Below are 21,163 nucleotides of genomic sequence, written 5' to 3' on the forward strand. Positions count from 1 at the left end.
TGCGTGGACAGTAGCAGCAGTAGTATCTAAGAGCATCTGCGTGGACAGTAGCAGCAGTAGTATCTAAGAGCATCTGCGTGGACAGTAGCAGCAGTAGTATCTAAGAGCATCTGCGTGGACAGTAGCAGCAGTAGTATCTAAGAGCATCTGCGTGGACAGTAGCAGCAGTAGTATCTAAGAGCATCTGCGTGGACAGTAGCAGCAGTAGTATCTAAGAGCATCTGCGTGGACAGTAGCAGCAGTAGTATCTAAGAGCATCTGCGTGGACAGTAGCAGCAGTAGTATCTAAGAGCATCTGCGTGGACAGTAGCAGCAGTAGTATCTAAGAGCATCTGCGTGGACAGTAGCAGCAGTAGTATCTAAGAGCATCTGCGTGGACAGTAGCAGCAGTAGTATCTAAGAGCATCTGCGTGGACAGTAGCAGCAGTAGTATCTAAGAGCATCTGCGTGGACAGTAGCAGCAGTAGTATCTAAGAGCATCTGCGTGGACAGTAGCAGCAGTAGTATCTAAGAGCATCTGCGTGGACAGTAGCAGCAGTAGTATCTAAGAGCATCTGCGTGGACAGTAGCAGCAGTAGTATCTAAGAGCATCTGCGTGGACAGTAGCAGCAGTAGTATCTAAGAGCATCTGCGTGGACAGTAGCAGCAGTAGTATCTAAGAGCATCTGCGTGGACAGTAGCAGCAGTAGTATCTAAGAGCATCTGCGTGGACAGTAGCAGCAGTAGTATCTAAGAGCATCTGCGTGGACAGTAGCAGCAGTAGTATCTAAGAGCATCTGCGTGGACAGTAGCAGCAGTAGTATCTAAGAGCATCTGCGTGGACAGTAGCAGCAGTAGTATCTAAGAGCATCTGCGTGGACAGTAGCAGCAGTAGTATCTAAGAGCATCTGCGTGGACAGTAGCAGCAGTAGTATCTAAGAGCATCTGCGTGGACAGTAGCAGCAGTAGTATCTAAGAGCATCTGCGTGGACAGTAGCAGCAGTAGTATCTAAGAGCATCTGCGTGGACAGTAGCAGCAGTAGTATCTAAGAGCATCTGCGTGGACAGTAGCAGCAGTAGTATCTAAGAGCATCTGCGTGGACAGTAGCAGCAGTAGTATCTAAGAGCATCTGCGTGGACAGTAGCAGCAGTAGTATCTAAGAGCATCTGCGTGGACAGTAGCAGCAGTAGTATCTAAGAGCATCTGCGTGGACAGTAGCAGCAGTAGTATCTAAGAGCATCTGCGTGGACAGTAGCAACAGTGTTTTGTAGATTCAAAACAGATTCAGTCTGAAATAGTTTACTTCCAACTTATTATTGTATAATTTATAATGCACATTTGTTCATAGCTGCATCTCCACAACACTGGGTCTTTTCATCTGAAAACATCATGTCTGCCTGCTACTCAAAAGACTTTGCCTTTTTCAATATGGGCTGAATTTGGATCATACAGGGTCTTCTTTTACAACATAATGCTCCCGAAAGCATTGGTTCACAGAGACCTTGGTCTTTGTCATTGCAGCCTGTTTATAATCTAGTTGAGGGCTTAGCCAGTAGGTGTAGCTGAAGGATTCAAGGACTGCAGATAATAAAAACAAGATGAAAATGAAAGACGTCGATGGCATAATGGGACGCAAGACTTCGATTTCATGGTCACAAGTCAAATAAGGCTAAATGAGACGACCACGACGGTGCTCATTCCGGAACACATAAAACAAAACAGAAATGTCCTTCTGCTTTAACAACCATGCAGGTATTGAATTATCTGCATTGGTCAAAAGAAGCTTGTTATGCATAACCTGGGTATCAACAAGCCATAACACGTACATGTTTGCTTACAGGACTTAGGTTGTACTTATTTAGCTGTTGCTCTTATCTGGAATGAAATGCCTGGATATTGTAGGACTGCACATGAATGAAACACAGCCAGTGATTACATACTAAACTGCATTACAATGTGCTGCTACTGCTGTCTCTCACCCAAAGTTCATTTAGTGCCATAAACGTGTCACTGTTTTCAGATTCTGACAGATGTCACTGTATTGATGTTTAAATCCACCGGAATGTATGTCCCACATGAGGTGAGACCTTAGGATTGCCTCCCAGGAAAGTGAGAGTGTTTTACTCATGGCACATATAAGCCGACATCTTTGAAAGCATAGTTGATCGCTTGTTGATAGTCTTGCACCCCGTTGGGTGGGATTCGGGGCTGCGGAGACGAGGGTTATATCTCACGTTTTCCCTTTATGGTTAGTTTGATAAATGCGTGATCCTGCTCTCACCCTGCTCTTGAAGGGGGGGGGGGGGGCGGCCTGCTCGTTATAGAGACGTGTGACGATGACCTCTCTCGGCCTTTCCTCCACGGCCCCTCTGATGATGGTGTTGGGGGGGGGGGGGGGGTTGCAGCTCTTTAACCGATTTATCATAGATCACCGATTGTGGGCTTGTCTTCTGGATCCCCGACACACGCTTAACTCACAGAGACAGTTGCCTGAAGCTAGCCGGAAGCACTGGGCAAGGATAGCACTCTGAAAACTGTGTATGACAAACCGAGGAGAGTAAACGTTCAGGGAGAAATGCCAAAAAAGACAGGGTGTAATATTCTCCTCCTCGCTCTTTCTATCTCACTACCTTCCCTTGATTAGAAAAAAAAGGGAAGGGGAATATAATCTTTATTTTATTTTTGAGAGAGAGAGAGGGGAGAGAGAGAGAGAAAGAGAGAGAGAGAGATGTGTTATTGGTGTGGTCTGAGGAGGTTGTCCTTTGAGATATAAAGTGAAGAGAAAAAAGGCAGGTCATACTTCCTGTATGGCCTCCCAGGGAAATTACCCAGAGGCCACTGCATCCTCACTCTTTTTTATTAACACCACTGATGCCCTTTTCTACCGTAATAAACAAGCTGTGAAAAGTGAACGAGCGAAATGTATGGCGATATTTTCGGTTTATCGCTGGGCGTCTTTGCCCAAAGCAAGGAGAGCGGAGATAGGAGGGTGGGCCTCACAGTCCGTCATGTGACTGAAGGGCTGCAGGTTCAAATCTGCTGTTTTACCATTTTGGGAGATACTTAGTTAGCATTTTAATTACTGCCAGATGCTCCCATACACATCAAACGTGGGGAGAAAAAGTAAAACTCAATACAATACTCTAATTGTTACAGCAAAATGTTCATCTATAACATTTTGCTATAACAGTTTTGCTAAAAAACACTAGATTCTACATAGATATGGAGGATTGTAAAATGTGTTAAAGTCATCTGGTGAGCAAACAACTGATGTTCACTATACTAGCTATAAAAATAAATCTATTATATTAAAATCATCACTTGCATGCAAGTTTACCATCTGTTTAGTGAGAGACACCAGATTTGCCTCGTAGTATTCATGAACAAAACGGGCTCTACTGCCCCCTTACCTTTTCATGTTAGCTAAAAAAAGAGTTTAATAGCTATTTGACTCAAATAAATGGGAAGAAAAACGTTTAAGAAAGTCTTCTTTAGATGTCAAAGTATAATCATTTGCTCCGCAGTCTTGAATCTTTTATAATCTCTGAGAATTGAGGAGCCTTTGAAATTTTCTTTAAAAATGAAAAATAGCCCCAATTGACAGTCCTGGATTGATTTATAATCTTGGGATGGGCTATAGGGACCAGTCGGCTTATAAGGGTATTAGGAAGGCACTCTCTTGTCATTTTTATATAGCACTTTGCGGGGAAAAGCCTGAGCACTGCTGTTGTAGGAAGAGCAACAAAAAAAACAAACAGCCTACAAAGCAACTGGCATGAAAAAAAGCAGAGCTGTAAACATCATATTTATAGCAAATCCATGTTATCAAAATTTTCCATGCTGTGTACAACTGCATTATGCAAATGAGAAAACAGGTATTATTTGTTTACATCCCCAAGAAATAAACACCTAAAATATGAACGAATTAGTCAACGTATGTCTTAAAATAAATCCATGTATTCAGATTATATTTTACATGCTCATGTTATCTAATTCTGCTTACACATAAGTACTGTAACATAAACGTGTAACATTGAAAAACATCTGAAAGCCATTTCCAGCACCTAGATGTGAAAGTGATGTGTCTTACAGTATCTTCTCATATTTGTGCCCTGGGTGACACGGCAGTTCAGTTGGTAGCACTGTTGTTTCACTCAAGGGTTGGGAATTCAAATCGCACATCTTCTCTGCGTTTGGTCTTGGAATGTTCTCCACATGTCAAGCCCATTTCCTCTGGGTATTCCAGTGTCCTCCTGTCATCAAAGGACATGTGCTTAGACTTTTAAATTTCCTGTAGTGTGTATATGTGTATGCGCCCCGCCAGGGACTGGCATTCTGTCCTGGGGGTGCCCTGTGCCACCTGGAATAGACTCCAGTCCCCCTCCCTGCAACCCTGACCAGAATAAATGGTTAGAAGATGGATATAACTGGCCATGTTTACTGGAAGAAAACGATAAGCTGCATATATGTGATGGTTTTAGTTATGCTGTCAACTATGCTGTCCTTCAGAAAAACAATCCGTAAAAGCTTAAGACTGCACACGGGCAAGACCCCCTTTCAATGCATTGTGTAACCTATTGTGTGATGTCCATTTACTTTCCTAAGTGCAACAGAACAACACACCTGAAAGTGTATTATGTGCAACGGCCTTCAAGTATGCAACCTTTTGGACCTTTTGTTTGCCACAATGAACATATGAGAACGGCAATTCCTGCTTTTTCAAACATGCTACAAAATTTTTCATCAACATGTTTTGTACATTAATGCACATCCAACATAGTGATCTCCAAAATAAAAAAGAAAAACAAATATCTTTTCCCGCCACTGAACTCATCAACATCAAACTCCATTCCGCATGGAATAAGCCAAGAAATTCCGATTTATCGAATCACTAGGCACCACGGATGCATGGGCATTGTGATCCTTACTTCTAATGAAAGCAAATGCCTTTTCTTGACAATCAGCAGCTGGAAAGATTTTCAGCAACATTAATCACATGGTAATAAGTTGATTTGTTCACATCCATTGGGTATTTCCCTGCCAAAACACATCACGGAATCTGACTGATAAAACTGTCAGAAGACCAGTCGTCCTTCAATTAGACTCCCTACAATTCCCAGCAGCCGACGCGAATCACAATGGAAAATAACTTACACATTTTCAGGGGGAGAGATCTGCAAAAATGGCCCAGTAGCAGAACTGGTGTTAGCACTAACGTCAAGAGAAACGGAGTATTAGTTATAGTAACAGTAATGTAATTACTGCAGCTGCAGCAGTAACTATTGAAATTTTATCAGCAGAAGCAGTAGATTTAAGAGCTGTAGGATAGACTTGTCTAGTCCAGGTAAAAAAAATAAAATAAAATAATGATAAAAAAAAGAACTTGCGAGGGAATAAAATATATCAGCATGTCAATGAAGCTTGTCATAGTAATGGAAATTGGATTTGGGAATTAAATCTCCCTACGCCTAATTATCAGATGCCACCAAACTGCATTGAGCTTGGATGATAAATTTCCACTTTACAGTGGGAGTATCTTCAAGTACAAAACAAATTACCCATTTTACCCAAAAGACTCATTTGTTAAAGTGATGACTTACCCTGAAATATAAATGCAAGCCGTAAAACAGCACGAGTTCTCTGCATATTTTTGAAGGTGCCTTGATGATAATTATTTTCATCTTTTACTGTATATACTTTTAAAATTTATTTATTTATAATTTTTTACTGATTTCTTTATGAATATAATGCATTATCACCATTAATAAACATGATTAAACACATGTTTACAATATAGTTAAGTATGACCGAAAATTCTTTAACGCGATTTGCTTTATCCTGTACTGAGATGGTTCAGCTCCAGAGAAGCCAGGTAAAAACTTTCCATAGTATATTTCTTTTACCACCAGCATGTGTGACAATAAGAAAATCATGCACTTAGACACCGAACATGATGAAATGATGGATTTATTGACAAGCATGTGACAGCGATGCATGAAAGGGACACGTGTGCAGCTTCAATGGATGGATGGAGGTGATATCTGGCATTAGTGCTGAGTGATTCTAATTTTTGTCTTTTCGGGAAATAATCCATTGCGGAAGGATCTTCAAAAAGACTCTGATAATATGATATGTCTTATGTAGGTCATTCTGAAATGAATCAGCCATGGCCACTATGCAATTGTTAATTTTTTTTTTACAAATGAATCCAATCAAAGTATAACACAAAGGGATTCAAATAATGATTTCTGTCCTAGGGACTGTGTTCGCTTTTCCAGAAAACAGGCACGTGTGACCTTTCTCGCCACATGTCTCTCACAGCGGCTGAGTTCCTCCAGGTCCTCTCTGTTGTTCGGTTAGTCTATTACTTGGTCACAGTGCCCACGTTGACACAGAGTGATCATCAGGCTACAGATATCGGCCTGAAACGTCTTCCCATAACCGCCGCTGTGAAATGGCGATGGTGTTCGCAGTATGTTCGCAAATACCTGCTCTCCTGCTGTCAAATGACTAAAGAAACAAATGGTGAGAGAAGCAAAATATAGAGAGATTAACTCTGGGAGGTTTGCCGTCACTGTTATTAAGGTTAAATAGCCATGTGTCTGTTGGGATATATGCAGAAATGAGTCAGAATAGCTTGCATACCATATGCCAGGTACAGGAATAGCAGTAGAAGTACTTTTAGGTAGGCAGGTAAGTGGGAAATTTCAAATGGCACAAATAGGAGTATATTTTCATTTAATCAAATGTGCTAATTTCGGTTAATTCACGGCTTGTTTTTTGCATTTCCAGTGCTGGTAGGTATACCCCACATTATCCCTTATCTTGCCGACATGGCATCTCTGAGCACTCTAACCATCACCTTCTGCATCTATAAATCAATCCTAGTTAGTGTTTTCTCTAGAGGAAGGGATGATGAGAGTACAAATATTGTATGCCTTGTCATATTATCAGTTTGACCTAATGGGACAAATATGGAACATGAAACATTATTAGCCAAACAAAATAAGCATGTGACAGCCATGCATTTAATGGTTTAAATTGCACGAGACAACTGTATCATCTTTTCATCTTGATTAATTTGAATTTTTATTATTTTTGATTGACATATTATGACTACTCATAAGCCTTAGTTTGTTACATGTCATATAATGTATTTTCAAACCATAGCCTCAGCTATTGTAAACTGGTATGATCTTTCAGCACAGACAAATGTTTTGCATTAAAAAGCACACAGTCAGATTACGGCGAGTTTTTTAATTTATTTGCGGTGCTGTTTTCTTATTCCAAAGCAGTGACCTCGCAGGGAGTCGTGATCTGCACACCGGCCCGTTTACGATGGTATTTACCCCAGAACATGTATAACCACCTTGAACCTACTCTCTAAACTGGCCTTTGTGGAAAAACACATGGAGTAAAATCAGAGAATAAATGCCAGCCTCTTCAGCTGCTCTTTCAAAGAGACCCACTGGATCAGTGGATCACTGGGTTCAAGCCTCTTCCTCATTCTCATGGGAGATTAGCAATAACCACTCTTACCCTCACCAGCGCTATCAATTCCGTTTAGTTTTTCTGCCGCAGTAATTACATAATAACAATTTTAGTTTATCAGACTCCGTGATTGGCTCATACTGTGCACCGTTTCACCCCTCGCCTGACACAGAGATACACACACTCCTGCTGCCTTCCTACCTCCTGCTTCTCATCCTGAAGAATGCAGAATAAAAATACCAATAGTGACACATAAAAGCTTAAGGTTGCTGGTTCAAGTCCCAGAAGTGTCCTTGTAGTGCCTCTTGAGCCAGGTATTTAAACTGAACTAGTCCAGATTGAAAAAAAAAAAATACAGCTCTTTTGAAGAGTAACATTGCTGGTCACAATGGATAAAAGCTTTATCTAAGCAACTAATGAACCAGGACGACTGCCCACGACGTTTTAATGTCGGGGCACTTCTCATTGATAATGACGTTCATCGATTTTCAAAGCCGCATGTTTGCTAACAAATGAAATAATCTTTTGCTCACATTAAAATCGGAGAGGGGGGCTAACAAAATGCACAGTGGGGGTAAGGTTTGATTTCGAGCAGTTAGCAGCAATCGATTCCAACTGCAGTTTTATTCTGAATGCGAGCCGACGCGGTGGGTAGCAGTGGAAATCAGATACAGCTTAGCGCACACTCCCAATTAAACTTTCACGTCAGCGTCACGTCCAATCCTGCTGCACTGTTAAATCTAAAGTGGGATACATCTACGCATAACAAAAAACACGCATTTCATATAATGCTAATTAAGAGCATAAATGAGCTGCAAGTTCATTTATGTTCCTCTTTCATTTTGTTCTCGTTCACATCAGTCCTTTTGTTAGTCATTACAAGAACAATGTGGTATTGTGCTTTTGCTGATACTTCAGGGACTAAATGAATGACACTGGCTTTAGTACCCTCAAGGAGAAGTGTCTTTCTGAGCTTCAGATTGCCTGCATGAAAGAAAGCTATGCATTTTACAAATACAGCTTCATCTGCCAAAAATTTTAAAGACAACAAAACCCAAAGCTTCGCTGTTACATCATTAAGTAAGTATGCCTCTGGTACCATGACAACATGCTGCACACACACTCACACGAAACTCTTGAAAATGTTACATAAGGTTTCAATTATACCTTTGTTCATTCAGAGTTTTGCATTATTAGTGGTATTGTTTAACATGCATTTCAGTACCCAGTAGCGGAAGAGGTGGAGGGGCATTCACCCCCGGACCCAACAATCAAACCCTGCTGTCCCTGACTCCTGAGCCCTATGCAGGGTCCCTCCCTATACAGGATTTCTCCCTATGCAGGACACACGCACACACACAGATTACTGTAGGTATCTGTAACTTTTTTATAACTTTGTGGGGACTCTCCATTCATTTCTATGTAATATAACCATAATCCCCCCTCCCCCCCCACACACACACACAATTTGACAATTCCCAATTCACCTTAGTGGAGGAGAGAGGCAGAGAACATGCAAACTACACACATGAAGCCCTGGTCCCAGAGGTGTGAGGAGACAGTGCCGACCACTGCACCACCATGCCAACCACTGTACCACCATGCGTGACCACTGCACCATCACGCCGACCACTGCACCACCATGCCGACCACTGCACCACCATGCCACCCTCACTGGTTTCTCTTTTTTCTGCATTCCTTTATGTGAGGGATTACTAATATGTGCAGTATATCATTTTGATGTCCTAAAACAAAGAGCCATGGAAGGTCAAGATAAGTCATTTGAGATGAAGTCTGAGATTGACTTAAAATAGGGTTTATAACAGATTCAGTGCTTACAGAGTTATAGAGTTGACTGTATTAATACATTCCTACTTGACTGAATTCAGAGAGATTCAATTTTACAGTTCAAAGTGCATTTGCTCTGAACAAAATTTGAAGTCTTTGTTATATAGCAAAACAAGACAGATGATGTTTCCAGTATGACCTAATTTTTAATATAATTGAGTATTTATTTCCAAGAATTAATCATATGACAGGCATGTCTCTTATATTAGTTGTATTGTGTTCAGTAATTAGTTTAATTGGTTGACTGTATGAGGCTGCGGTCAATGGCAAGCGACCTTCTGGTAATTGTCTGGAAGGTCAAGTGACACGTGTAAAACCCACTGCTGACTGGGTACTAGTTCTTGGTTATCTTGTCTTTTGTAAAAAGGGTTTTAATTTTATTTTTTCTGTTGTGTTAACGTAAGAGTTGTGCAGAAAGTGTTTTCATGTTGTTTATATACTGTAGCACATTGTTGGTGTGGGCTTGTAAATGTCAGTACTGTTTAAGAAAATGGAAAACCAATTTGTTTTTGCCAAAATTTCATTTGCGTTGGAACTAGGTGAGGAATAAACATGTTAAGAATTTCTAGCTCGTTAAAGAAGTTAAGGGGGACATTTCAGGACTGCAACCTAGGCTAGAGAATGAGTGCATTCTGCGTCTAAAGCAGAAGAAGTTGTGGTATCTTGCTACTTCTTGCTTAAACTAAATGAATTAGATGCACTCCATTAAATGCATTTCTGAACATATGCACGGAATATAAATTTGTTCAGTATTGCATTTATCTGTGTGAATATGTGATGTGACACAATTAATGTATTTGTTTGTATGTTTCTTCAAAGGCTCGCTGGTCTGTCTTCTGGGTCGGCTGAGAAAATATTTCTTCATTCTTCACCTGCACTACCCGAGCTTGTATTTTTTTCCAAGCTTTTTCCGAAGGAGATGTATTTCAAGAGTTTCAAGACACAAGAAACCTTTGAGAACCTATATTGTACAAATTCTCACTTTGCCTCCTTCCTTGAGGTTCAACTGATGTACCTACAGTACGTGCCACAAACATTTCCATTGAGCTTCTTTACGAGGCCCACGTTACAGTGACTCTTGGCGGCTGATTCCCGTCTAAATTCCAGCAACAACGATAACATGAAGCACTCCAAATTAAAGAAGTTGTGCTGTGTAAGGCAAATTTATCAAGGGGGATTACCGACACATGTTCTGTGGGGACTTAAACAGAGAATAATGCCATCAAGGAGGGCTATAAGTGGATTTTCAGCGTGCTATGTTGTCATTCCTCTGCATTGGTCTTACATCAGAGGCCCATCTTAAGTGTTTAATCTTGGAAACACAAATCCTGGTAATTTTGAGTGCTTTTTCTCCCAACCAGCTGTCAGGTAAATCAAAAAACAGCAGAACCACAAGAAGTCCTTTCACTCTTCGCCAATAATTAAAATTGCCACGTGTTTTTTTCCAGAAGGTAAGAAAGAACAATGTAGGCCTGTCATGCCTTAATTGTCCCCACTGAGACACAGAGAGAATATTATAATCCTGTGAATACATGAACTATCACAGGGAAATAAAGCCTAAAAAATACCCACCTTTGACCGTAGAACACGCTGTTCTTTGATGTGGTGTCTGGCTCCCGTGCTACATTTCAGGGGGACAACAGAGAAGTTACTCCCCTGGAAGACACAGTGGATTGGTCCACCTTTTTTGCGGGATGGGGGGTGGATTAAAAAAAACAAACAAACAAAAAAAGGAACAAAACTTTAAATGCATTCTCATAATCCTGAAAAGTTTGTGTTCGCAGAGGACAGTAAAACATGTACTGTAGCAGCTGGGCAGCATTTACACAACCTCGAGTGTCATACCTGAAGAGGTTTAAATAACTGCATCCTTATATGTTTTGTAAGGTTGAGAATGTATGTACTGTACTGTACTGTAACTTTACTGGGCGTGTTACATAATTGTATATATGTATATAACTTTTATATTTTATTATGTTGTTTTGGTTGTCCTTGATTGTTTTTCTTAACGCCCTGATTCTACTGTACCTCTGTCTGTGTACAGCGACTCCTCATTTAATGACCACCTTGGTTAGTGACCATTTACAAATACATTGGTAATAAAAAATTCATTTTCTGACCAATGCGTGCATTTACCAAAAAATTTTTTTTGCCTGATAACAACACACCACAGAGTTAGAGAAATTTTTGAAGCCGAATGTACAGAATGTCGTTAAATATGTCCACATCATGAAGGATAAAATAAATTAAGCACGGGCGGCTGAAGTAAAGTCATCTCAGTCACAGTCACACCTAGGCTACCGTGATTTTCACTTAGCGACAATTTTGCTTACCGATCTGGTTGTCGGAATGAAACTTGTCACTATACAAGAAGCGGGTGTATTGAAATTGGAGAATCCAAAATTCAGAGTGGCCATGGAGGATTACTCTGTCAAAGGTTTGTAACACTGTTTCTCCAAACAGAGCATTTCTCTTACTCAGGCGTCGGCAGCTCGCAGATTGACATATCACACTGCTATTTCTCTCTACCTTGAGCTGTCTGAAAAAGGGATTACTCATCCGGAGTACTCTTAAAAAGCCTTGGGAGAATTTCATTATCAATTAATCAAAACCGCCAGAAGAAGCAATTGATCAAGGCTAATAGCACTTTCTTTAATGGACAATTCACTCCTGAACGGCATTTCCACTGACTGTGAGCAAAACAGGTCAGTCAACAGCCTATACGAACTACAGCACCTTCATATGCTTTGCTAGTAGAGGCCATGATCTTCTTCACTGGCATGATTAATATTTGGTAATTAGTCAAACGAGAATGTGGCATTCGTTCAATGTAGAAACAAGAGCACCTGGAGAAACATGTACTTTCAGATTCAGTGCCATGAGGTTGATTACAAAGACCATGTGGCCCTTAGGTTGATTTTAAAGTCCAGACCAGAGCTGACTTGCAAATGCAATCATGGCGACATTGTTGTATTAAAGGTCACTTAGCAAATAGGCTAATAGGCTTCCGGCCTGCTGCACTCTTCTGCAAAATCAAGATGTTTTACTTGTATCATGCCAGTATAATGCAAATGTCCTCCTGGTTCATCTTCAGAAGAAGAAAAAAACAGCTGAAAATATTCTGATTTCAAACAGATCACTGTTAGGAGCAAACTTGATGTTATATAAGCATAAGCAGTTACGTTAACAGACTCATTAATGATCACCAATGAGAAAAACACAATCTTGATTAAATTAAACATCATTTAATTAGCAAGTTCAACAGTGTAAAGTGTAGACTTCCTTGAAGACATTGCTTTTGAAACAGATTTAGTTTTTCAAGATGACAGATAAAGGTGTTAGCAACATACACCTGATGATTTGAAAAATCTGTTCATTTATATGAGCCTTTTTAAAGTCATTGAAGAGAGTCATGATAAAAATGATCTTAATAAATCAAGCAATTAATAATGAGTCTATCCTATTGAACTCACGCAAGCCACCATAAAAGATCTTTTACCTAGTAATAAATAAGAATGTTAATTTAGGTTTACTGCACGACTTTTTAACATCAACTTTTTTCTAACGAGAACAAACTACGATCGCTTCATGATAGATCTTGACTTAAGAACCGGGGTAAATGATAGAGAAATGACAGATAAATGCAAAACTGAATTAAATGATAGACAAAGCCCTTATGCACCTAACCAGAGAGAAGTCGGATGGATGTCCTTAATTATTTGAAAATATTAAGTTTTGTGAGAACAAGGAAAACCATGAAGAATCCTTGAACACGGCACCTGAAAAATATGTGAAATGGATTTCAGGCTTTGCAGTTTAAGCTGGACGAGAATGTTGACTGTGTGAGTGACAGGTGTGGCTGCTGATGCTTAGTTGATGACAAGCTAATATTTAATCCATTCGGCAGCAAGAACTGCACAAGCACTTGAATTCATAGCCCATATTTCAGCCTGAGTTGCTCCAGTGCTTAGAAACATATATAGTCACGGGATCTTCATTTAATCTAAACTGTGCCATTTCCAAGAAATCATTTCGAAAATGAAATGTGATTTAAGAAGAGAAAAGAAAAAAGCGAGAGTCAAAGGAATGTTATCATCATTATATTAGTGCAAGTGGATCATCTTAGTATGACCTTGGTAAAATTAATCAGCCACAATTTATCATGAAAGAATAACGGAAAATAAGTCCATTAAGTTGGATTTTTAGGACCGTGATGAACTCAAAGTTCCCTTTTGCCAAACTGTTTTTGAGGTCTGACCACGGCAAAAGAAGTACGTTGCCAGGTGCTATCGCAGGCTATCACTAAACAGTTTGTGTTATTTTTTGTTAATTTTTCTGGGGCTGAATTTCTATGCTGTGCCAGTAAGCTGCTTGTGTGGGATAAATTTGGGATGTTAAGGCCACTGAAGTCACTGATGACAGAGGGAAAGCTGCTTTTACCAAGGGTAACAGTTTACGATAATAGCTTCTTTCCCTGCCTGCTAGTTTCTTACTGTAGCCTGGCATAAACCTATTTTTTTGGTTGGAGAATTGGCTTATATGTTCACTGTTAAACTGACCGAGGATGGATTATGCCAAATTTCAAGCAATGCTAAATGAAAAGATTTTTAAAATGTTTTTTGGATGCTAGCTATGTGTTAGCCTCTTAGCAACAGAGCCTTAGTGCACGAACAAAGATGTTAAGCTAGTTTTGGAATATGCTGGATCATCATGATATTTACAGCGTGAATGGTCTGTAAGTCACTGTGACACATTTTACTTTGTTTGCGCTGGATGACGTTCTGCTATGAAATCCGAAAAGCCCCTTGCTGATTACATGCAAGGGTAATCATGTATGCCCTCTTGTCATTTTTTCATTAAAAATACGCGTTATTCGGGGTGATACTGAAATTACGTGGCATTCTCAAGTAATTATCTGTGTGTGTCTTGTTTTTCCAGATGGCTTCAGTCTCTCTTTGCCCCCCCCCCTCTGCCAAATCCCCCATCTTCCCATTTCATAGATTCTCGCTTCCTCTGCGGATATTGTGCATCGACGCTAAATTGGCAGCGTAATAGTCATAATGAGACATCTGAAGTGGAATAAATACGATTATGTATCTCCATCTATCCCATCTAAGTATGAGGGGGAGGCCACTGTATCAATTGACACATCAGTGCTGAGGTATTTGCTGGATGCGGGCAGCCGTGGCCCCCGACCTCGCTGCATATGCAGCGCCCGTACATGCGACGTGCAGCCGGCGCATCCTTCAATCCTGCACCTGTTGCGGTGGTCTTTGTTTGATGACGTGCCAGCCGCCATGGATCTGAGAGGCCGTGTTCGAATGCGCTTCCCTCGCGTTCGCTCTCCATCCTTGGCTCATCAAAGGGCTACTCTCCCTCTGTTTGTTCCTTGGCCGCTGTATCCCTTTTCTCCTCTTTTGTTTTGTTTTACAGGGTAATTACTTTGCTGTAACAGGCTTGCATATACCTACAAGGGCCGCCTTTCCAAGGATTTTAAAGTGAGGCAAAACTTGGATCATATCAACAAAAATATTTATCCATACATACATACACACAGAGACACACACAAACACACACATATATATATAGTATGTATATACTGTGTACACACATATATATAGTATGTATATACTGTGTACACACATATATATAGTATGTATATACTGTGTACACACTAGTTATTATTATTATTTTGATTATTATTATTATTATTATTATTAATAATAATAATAAAATAATAATTTATCACCATTCAAACCATTAAAAATAACATATTAATAAATATGTTTATTATTGTCGTATTAAAATTAATTAAATCGAAAAACACCTTTAATTTGGTCATATATTGCTCATCCCTAATGGGGAATTATTAACCAAGATCTGGAGGAAATGTCATGGCATTTATCATTCCAGCAAATAACTCCTATCTGTCTTTGTTTGATAAGTGATGCCTGATCCAGACTGGCCTTTTTTGCATTTGTCAGAAGTGCCTTGAGACTGTTTGTTTGCCAGAAAACAATTCTACGTTTCAGTATCTATCTAAAACACACATCTGAGGATGCAAATCATATAAATAAGAAAGTTAATAGGAACATAAGAATACAATTACATGCTGACCATACATTTTCAAGCCAGCCTGTTATACAGGGTGTGGATTTACGATAATCGCGGATTCAAGAAATACACATTGAATTTGACACATTTATGATATTAAGAACCAATAAAACGTTCTTGTACAGAAGCAAGAGGAGGGGACAACTGTCAATAGAGTGCCTCTCAGCTCAATGGAGAGGGATTTCACATCCTGCCAGAGAGGACCTCCATTAATCTTCCTCCTTTTTCGAAACATTTCTCATGATGAAGGCAGATCATATTTGTCTTTGAGGATTTATTGGTTCATTATGCGCTCAAATAAATGTACTTTCTGTACTAGGAAGATTGGATAATTTGTTGTTTATTACAGAGGAAAGATTGTGATTGTATTTGATCTGGTTCCTTGGGAATTATAGTTAGTTTATGAAGCAATCCTGTGTGAAATATTTTACCAAGTTATTGTAATATTTCTATATTGCCATAAAAATGTCATTTTTATAGCATTTACATTATACTTTGATTTTCTTACAACACAGCATGTGAACAATGGATGACATCCATTGTTTCAAAAATGGAGAACAGAAGATACATAAATTGATATATAAACAAACATCAAAACAAGTTAATTAAGCTTCAGTTAAAACTCAACACAAATGTAACAACTTTTGTGCAGTTGATTGAATACATAGAAATTCTAAGGAATTAAATGCATCCCCACCTACAGTACATTAGCTATACTTAGAAAGCCGATCCAAAGCAGCCAGCACTTCCGGGTTTAGTCTGCAGATGTGGATGAAGATGGCAGATGGCATGATCCATTTTGATGTCACCTGCCGGCCTTTGCCAGGGGACTCCGATGAGGAATTACAGGCATGTCCTCTACAGCGAGTCCTCGCTGCTAATTAAAGTTCTTGAAAACTTTTGTATGTGGAAATTTTGAGCAAAAGGTTAAGAGAATCAAACGTTTCTATTCCTTCTATTATTTTTCTGTTAATATTCTCTTTCAGCTGTCAAATATAAAATTTGTATGTAAGTTTCAATACATCGACTTTGTCTGTTGTATTCGGTAAATTTATTAACTGAATTACACTATAGTTTGCAGTCCATTTCTTAATGATTTATTGACTTTCAGGATTAATGTTAGCAATTAATATTCAATTGGCAAGTATTTTGTAAGTTCTTACTAGGCAAGGGAGATTCTGAGATGTTTCTTCTTTTGCTTGTGACAGTTTTTTTTAATGAACATTGTAGAGATGAGTTCCTCCGGAAAATAATAAACACACTGCCCGGAACAGATGGGTTCGACAGCTCTAGTTTTAATGAAGGCATGCAATTTGTTGGGTTCTGCAGCGGTAAAGAAAGGACAGATTATATAAACATATGAGGAACCGACCAACAGTTTACGTGCGTCAGTAGAAGTCTGAGTTCCCGCCTCCTCTCGCACAGAGGGATGACGACACCGTAGCCCTGCCTTGGTACTGGTCATTGCATCATGCCTAATACCCTTGAATTATAGTCAAAAACACTTCATTTCTTGAAATAAGCGTAAGTGTAATAAGTGTAAAATGGGAAATACTATCAATTCACCTGAACTGATATCTTAAACTCATTATGATTTCTGTGGTGATTGAACAGATCCTCTCATACATCCAGTGTATATATTGTGGTCACCTGATACAGGTCAAGGATGGGAGATTCTGCCTACAGCACAAGGGGTCCAGAAGAACTGAACTCAGACCAGTCATTCAATCAAGCTGGTCGCTGCACACATCACAATCAAGAGCGTGTTTGAAGGAGAAAAGGCCATTCTGCAGGAGGGCAATCATTTCTACTCCAGCGATAGGTATCATTTCATTTTAATATGTTGCTATAAAGTTAACTGTGGTGTTACAGTGTTTATTATTATTATTATTATTATTTTTTTTTTTTGTGTAATATCAGGGTTCCGGATAGCAAAGATTTTTGGGATCTTTTTTATTTTTACCTTTATTTCTGCACACAATGGAATGCCATTCTGTGCCATTCTTTCACACTTCAGTTAGTAATTCTGGTGCACGTTTGGTGTCCACGCACAGCCATTAATGACTGCTGTTTGCACACACTGCGCTAGCAGAGCAGAGTACTGAGAAGTGCACCTGGTGACAGAAAGCCAGGATGCTCCATCTGGAAAAGCGGCGCGTTCAGCCCCAATCACCTCAGTAAGATACCTGCTTATTTGAATATGTTAAATTGCTATGCAGGTAACTCCAGACAAAGGCAGCCGAGGAACTGAATAATAATAAAGAATTTTTTTTTTCCGCATCTGGTTCCGCCCTTTCCTACACAGACAAGGTCACCGGGGGATGCAAAAGATGACGCAACTCTTGGCAAAAAATGGCCAGCTCAGTGTCCCATGTGAACGCATTCACCCTTTACTTCTTTACATGCACCAAAATCACCAGCACCACCACCTCTCAGCTGCCCCCCAGTACTGAGTTTATCATTGGCAGATAGTCATTCCAGCCTCAGTGCACGCAATTTCACTTCCTCTCCGCAGAGACGGTCTCTGAGACCTCCATTTGTCATTCATGAACACTCTGATGTGTTGATGCTCATCCAATGGGTGGCAGGATGTGTGTATGTGTACTGGGGGTGGGGGGGGGGGGGTGTTTGAGAGCTCACAGAAGATAAAAAAAAAAAAAACAGAAGAATATAAAATCAGCATTTTTCTTCCCAAATGTGGAAATGCACTTCACAAGTTTCCAGTGGTGCGACAGTAATTTATGCAAATGGATTATCGGTAAATCTTTTATGCATATTACTTTGACTGAGGGTAGGCTGAACGTGCAGATATCGAGGGAAATTTAGGACCGAGCTTGCTTTATTTCCACGTCAGAAACAAAAGCGACTGACTACTATGATGTCAAACGCGCAAGTGAAAACAGTCGATTTTCCATTTTAAGAACGTTTTTTATTTATTTATTTTTTTAAAGCCGGCACAGGTAATAACCAAGTTGATGAATACGTCTGTCTTACAGCACAGGAAAGTCTACTGAACTTTGGATGTGGATAGATTGATGTCAGAAGTCGCACAATGAAGTGGGTGCGTAGTTAATCAGATGAATGAGGGTGCGCATTAGACACGGGGCTGAAGGACGAAGTCGAGACCGTCTTGGGACTCAACCTCAGCGCACGTCGGGCGAGGGAGGGTGGCCGTGTACTAAAAGCTGTCAGTCACTGGTGGAGAGGGATCCATCATTGCAGAGGAAGAGTGTAGAGAAGAAAGGACAGATAAATGACTAAAAATTATAGTCTTTCTTTGCTCCTTCAGACGGTCCCCAGTTTGCAACCTGAGTGACTTTTGGCAGCTCACACGCACGACCATTGTTTGTTTTTTGTTTGTTTGTTTTCTTTTAAATGAAGTAAATCTATGTAAAAACATATTACTTCAGGTGCCCGTATGCTCAGAAGAGTTATGCTAGTTAAGCGACCTAGTGCGCGTTGCGCACCTATCGATAGCTACCACAGGAAAGTACTGTATTTTATGGTACTGTAGCATGAACAGGAACAGAGGAGGGGGGTCTCACAGCAGAGGGGCACTCGATAAAATTTGTAGGCCAGGTATGTATGTGTGGGGGGGGTTCACCTTCGTAAATTTTGCAGTGGGTCGCTTTGCTCTGATGGGCCTGGGGTGCAATGATGTTGCCCCCCCCCCCCCCCCCGTCTGATCCACCACGTGTGACCATCCCAGCCCTAGGGCTCTTTTACACTCTACAGCAGTGATATTCCACCAGAGCAGGATGAGGGCATATGAATTGTAACACAAATGCAGGCTGTGTAGTGAAACGGGTGAACTTTTATCAATAGTTTGAAGGCTCAGGCGATACTATGGTAATGTGGCATTCCGAGGTATATTGAAATCCTTAGGACAAAATTAGCTACTTAGTGAATTTTATCTCCAAGATTGCCAGAATAGTACGGCTTTTTAAAACACCATATGCCTCGGTATAATGTCTGGGCTATATGAAAAATTAGATATGCAGGTACCTCCGACCCTCCTCATACAGCTGCTCACCATAACTACAACAACAACAACTATTCTCCCTCTACTCTTTCGTCTTCTCTTTTTTATCTGTGGAAGCCCATGCTGCCACCTACTGACAATCCCTAATCAATTATCTTGCACATGCGCAGTCGATGCATGTGTGGTTTCCACTACACATAAAAATCTGGGCTACATGCGCACCAGCTTCTGCATCCCGCTTATATAGCTTCCTTGTAGGAAGTAGAGCTGGATGTCTCAGTGGAGCACTTACCACCCATTGGTTGAACCTTGGAGTCAGAAGGAACAATGCAGATTCCATCCTGGTTGCGGAGTGCTGGACGAGTTCGTCATTCTCACAAAGATACTGGAGGGTTCATGGGAGTTTACCCAAGCAGTCTACATGTGATTTGTGGACTTGGAAAAAGAATAGAACCGTGCCCCTTAGGGGATCCTGCTTCTAGAGTATGGGGTACGGGGTCCGCTGTTGCAGGCCATCAGGTCCTTGTATACACAGAGCGAGAGTTTGGTTCACATCGCCAGCAGTAAGTCAGACTCATTCCCAGTGGGTGCTGGACTCCGCCAAGACTGCTGGTGCGACTTAACATTTATGGACAGAATTTCTAGGTTTGGCCAAGGGGTGGAGGACGTCCAGTTCGGTGACCTCAGGATTTCGTCTTTGCTTTCTGCAGATAATATGGTCTTGTTGGCTTTGTCAGACTGTGACCCGCTGGTATGCACAGGGGTGGTTTGCAGCAGAGTGTGAGGCAGACGAGATGAGGATCAGCACCTCTAATGAGCCTGAGGCTATGGTTCTCGATTGGAAAAGGGTGGATTGCCCGCTCCTTGTGGGAGATGAGTTTCTGCCTCAAGAAGAGGAGATTAAGTATGTTGGGGTCTTGTTCACAGGTGAAGGAAAAAGGGAACAGGTGGATCAGTGCAATGTCGACAGTAATGCAGATGCTGTACCATTCTGTTGTGGTAAAGAGAGAGCTGAGCTGAAAGGATCCATCTATGTTCCTACCCTCACATATGGTCATGAGCTTTGGGTAGTGAGCAAAAGAATGAGATGGCAGATATGAGCAGGAGAAATTAGTTTTCTTTGCTGATTGTTTGGGCTCAGCCTTAGAGATGGGGTGAGAGCTCGGACATTCAGGAGGGGCTCAAAGTAAAGCCACTGCTCCCCCACATTGACTGACTCCTTGAGGTTTGGGCATCTATCTAGGATGCCTCCTGAATGCCTCCCCGGGGAAGACCCAGGATGCATTGCAGGGATTATATCTTTCGGCCAGCTTGGGAATACCTTGGTATCCCCCTAGTGCAACTGGAGGTGCTTGGCGAAAGGGAGGTCTAGGGATCCCTGTCTAGATTGCTGCCCCCCTGCCTCGACTAAGGATACGCAGCAGAAAACAGTTGCCATGACAGTTACCATACAGCAGGGCAGGGCAGCATGGGCAATCTTATCCAGAATGGGCCATTCAGTATGCAAGTTTCCGCCTCGACTCTGATTGGCTGAAGAGTCCTCACACCTGGGTTTGAACAGCTGACCTAAAGGTTATCCCAGAAACCTGCATACACACCGGCTGTTTGCAGAAAATATTGCCCACCCATGCCACATAAGAAAATGTGACCCTCCCTGGGCCCTGGGGACCAGGGCCTCACCTTGGGGGGGGGGAGCTCAAAGGCGAGTGTCAGATGGTCGGGCCTACAGCCATGGGGCCTGGCTGGGA

This window comes from Paramormyrops kingsleyae, chromosome 11, assembly GCF_048594095.1.
Source record: "Paramormyrops kingsleyae isolate MSU_618 chromosome 11, PKINGS_0.4, whole genome shotgun sequence".
Lineage (NCBI taxonomy): Eukaryota > Metazoa > Chordata > Actinopteri > Osteoglossiformes > Mormyridae > Paramormyrops > Paramormyrops kingsleyae.